This window comes from Capricornis sumatraensis, chromosome 1, assembly GCF_032405125.1.
Source record: "Capricornis sumatraensis isolate serow.1 chromosome 1, serow.2, whole genome shotgun sequence".
Taxonomy (NCBI): Eukaryota; Metazoa; Chordata; class Mammalia; order Artiodactyla; family Bovidae; genus Capricornis; species Capricornis sumatraensis.
Genome location: NC_091069.1, coordinates 237799960 through 237804500, shown reverse-complemented (window position 1 = coordinate 237804500; position 4541 = coordinate 237799960).

The window sequence follows — 4541 nt, the reverse complement described above, 5'->3', positions numbered from 1 at the left end:
AAGGGGGAGGTTCATAGCAATACAAGCCTACCTCATGAAACAGGAGAAAAATAAAATAAATTACCTAACTCTAAACCTAAAGAAACTAGAAAAAGAAGAAATGAAGAACCCCAGGTTTAGTAGAAGGAAAAAATAATAAAAATTAGGGCCAAAATAAATGAAAAAAGAAAGAAAGGGGACAATAGCAAGACTCAACAAAGCTAAAAGCTGGTTTTTTGAGAAGATAAATAAAATAGACAAACCATTAGCTAGACTCATTAAGAAAAAAAAGGGAGAAGACTCAAATCAACAAAACTAGAAATGAAAATGGAGAAATCACCTCAGACAACACAGAAATAGAAAAGGATCATAAGAAACTACTATTAGCAACTATATGCCAATAAAATAGACAACTTGGAAGAAATGAACAAACTCTTAGAAAAGAATAATGCTCAAAAACGGAATCAGGAAGAAATAGAAAATCTTAACAGACCCATCACAAGCACAGAAATTGAAACTGTAATCAGAAATCTCCCAACAAACAAAAGCCCTGGACCAGATGGCTTCACAGCTGAATTCTACCAAAAATTTAGATAAGAGCTAACACCTATCCTACTCAAACTCTTCCAGAAAATTACAGAGGAAGGTAAACTCCTAAACTCATTCTATGAGGACACCATCACCCTAATACCAAAACCAGACAAAGATGCCACAAAAAAGAAAACTACAGGACAATATCATTGAGGAACATAGATGCAAAAATCCTTAACAAAATTCTACCAATCAGAATACAACAACATATTAAAAGATTATACATCATGACCAAGTGGGCTTTATCCTAGGCATGCAAGGATTCTTTAATATTCACAAATCAATCAATGTGATACACTACATTAACAAATTGAAAGATAAAACCATATGATTATCTCCGTAGATGCAGAGAAAGACTTTGACAAAATTCAGCATCCATTTATGATAAAAATCCTCCAGAAAGCAGGCATAGAAGGAATATACCTCAACATAATAAAAGCCATATATGATAAACCCACAGCAAACATTATCTTCAATGGTGAAAAATTGAAAGCATTTCCCCTAAAGTCAGGAACAAGACAAGGATGCCCACTCTCACCACTACTATTCAACACAGTTTTGGAAGTTTTAGCCACAGCAATCAGAGAATAAAAAGAAATAAAAGGAATCCAGATAGGAAAAGAAGAAGTAAAACTCTCACTGTTTGCAAATGACATGATCCTCGACATAGAAAACCCTGAAGACTCCACCAGAAAATTACTAGAGCTAATCAATGAATATAATAAAGTTGCAGGATATAAAATTAACACTCAGAAATCCTTTGCATTCCTATACACTAACAATGAGAAAACAGAAATAGAAATTAGGGAAACAATTCCATTCACCATTGCAATGAAAAGAATAAAATACTTAGGAATAAAGCTACCTAAAGAAACAAAGGACCCATATATAGAAAACTATAAAACACTGATGAAAGAAGTCAAAGATGTTACAAAAACATGGAGAAATATACCATGGTCATGGATTGGCAGAATCAATATAGTGAAAATTAGTATACCACCCAAAGCAATGTATAGATTCAATGGAATACCTATCAAGGTACCAGCGGTATTTTTCAGAGAACTAGAACAAATAATTTCACAGTTTGTATGGAAATACAAAAAACCTCGAATAGCCAAAGCAACCTTGAGAAAGACGAATGGAACTGGAGGAATCAACCTGCCTGACTTCAGGGTATACTATAAAGCTACAATCATCAAGGCAGTATGGTATGGGCACAAAGACAGAAATATAGATCAGTGGAACAATATAGAAGCCCAGTGATAAATCCAGGCACCCATGGACACCTTATCTTTGACAAAGGAGGCAAGAATATACAATGGAGAAAAGACAATCTCTTTAACAAGTGGTGCTGGGAAAACTGGTCAACCACTTGTAAAGAATGAAATCAGGACACTTTCTAACAGCATACACAATAATAAACTCAAAATGGATTAAAGATCTAAATGTAAGACCAGAAACTACAAAACTCCTAGAGGAAAACATAGGCAAAATACACTCTGACATAAATCACAGCAGGATCTTCTATGACCCACCTCCCAGAGTAATGTAAATAAAAGCAAAATTATACAAATGGGATCTAAGTAAACTTAAAAGCTTTTGCACAATGAAGAAAACTATAATCGAGGAAAGACAGCCTTCATAATGGTAGAAAATAATAGCAAATGAAGCAACAGACAAAGAATTAATCTCAAAATATACAAGCAGCTCCTGCAGCTATATTCCTGAAAAATAAGTGACCCAATAAAAAAAAAAAGGGCCAAAGAACTAAACAGACATTTCTCCAAAGAAGACATACAGATGGCTAACAAACACATGAAACGATGCTCAACATCACTCATTATCAGAGAAATACAAATCAAAACCACAATGAGGTACAGTCTCAGGCTGGTCAGAATGGCTGCTATAAAATTGTCTACCAAAAAAAAAAATGTTGGAGAGGGTGTGGAGAAAAAGGAAACTTCTTACAATGCAGGTGGGAATGCAAACTAGTACAGCCACTATGGAGAACAGTGTGGAGATTCCTTTAAAAACTGGAAATAAAACTGCCATATGACCCAGCAATCCCACTGCTGGGCATACACACTGAGGAAACCAGAATTGAAAGAGACACATGTACCCCAGTGTTCATTGCAGCACTGTTTACAATAGTCAGGACATAGAAGCAACCTAGATCTCCATCAGTAGACAAATGGATAAGGAAATTGTGGTACATGTACAAGTGGAATATTACCAGCTATTGAAAAGAATGCATTTGCATCAGTTCTAATGAAGTGGATGAAACTGAAACCTATTATACAGAGTGAAGTAAGTTGAAACAAAAACACCAATACAGTATACTAACACATATATATGGAGTTTAGAAAGATGGTAACTATGACCCTATATGCAAGACAGCAAAAGAGACACAGGTGTAAAGAACAGACTTTGGGGCTCTGTGGGAGAAGGCAAGGGTGAGATGATTTGAGAGAATAGCATTTAAACATGTATATTTATCATATGTGAAATAGATCACTTGTCCAGGTTCGATGTATGAGTCAGGGTGTTCAGGGCTGGTACATTGGGATGGCCCTGAGGGATGGGATAGGGAGGGAGGTGTGAGGAGGGTTCAGGATGGGGAACACATGTACACCCTGGCTGATTCATGTGAATGTATGGCAAACACCACCACAATATTGTAAAGTAATTAGCCTCCAATTAAAATAAAATAAAAATATTTATGTAAATATAAAATATGTAAAAATAAATAAAAATATTTATGTCTTACATTAAAGACATAAATGTAAGAGCTAAAACCATAAAATTCTTAAGAAAAATCATAGGTGTAAATATTTATGACCTTTGATTAGGCAATGCTTTCTTAGACATGATACCCACTGAACTTAGTCAAGATTAAAAACTTGTGCTTCAAAGGACACTACAGGTAAATTAAAAAATAACCCTCAAAATGCAAGAAAATATTTGCAAATCATATAGTTGCATATTTAGTATCCAGAATGCATGAAGAATTATTATACATCAACAGCAAAAACATGAATAACAGAGCAAAGTAAATGAATAGACTGTTTTCCAAACAAGAGATACAAATGGCTGAAAAGGACATGAAAAATGACTAAGATCATTAATTATCAGGAAATGGTTAATTCTACTTCACACTATGATTTAAAAAGACAGTAACAAGTATTAGAAAAATTGGAACTTTCATACACTGCTGGTAGGAATGTAAATTGAGGAAGCTGCTTTGGAAAACAGTCTTTCAATTCCTCAAATGGTTAAACACAGTTACCATATGATTTGGCAATTCTACTCCTAAGCAAAACTCTATTAGCCTTTGCCCTTCTTCATTCCATATTCCAAGGCCAAATTTGCCTGTTACTCCAGGTCTTTCTTGATTTCCTACTTTTGCATTCCAGTCCCCTGTAATGAAAAGGACATCTTTTTTTGGTGTTAGTTCTAAAAGGTCTTGTAGGTCTTCATAGAACCGTTCAACTTCAGCTTCTTCAGCATTACTGGTTGGGGCATAGACTTGGATTACTGTGATATTGAATGGTTTGCAGCTGACATCACCCTTATGGCAGAAAGTGAAGAGGAACTAAAAAGCCTCTTGATGAAAGTGAAAGAGGAGAGTGAAAAAGTTGGCTTAAAGCTCAACATTCAGAGAACGAAGATCATGGCATCTGGTCCCATCACTTCATGGGAACTAGATGGGGAAACAGTGGAAACAGTGTCAGGCTTTATTTTGGGGGGCTCCAAAATCAGTGCAGATGGTGATTGTAGCCATGAAATTAGAAGGTGTTACTCCTTAGAAGGAAAGTTATGACCAACCTAGATGGCATATTGAAAAGCAGAGACATTACTTTGCCAACAAATGTCCATCTAGTCAAGGCTATAGTTTTTGTAGTGGTCATGTATGGATGTGAGAGTTGGACTGTGCAGAAGGCTGAGTGCCGAAGAATTGATGCTTTTGAACT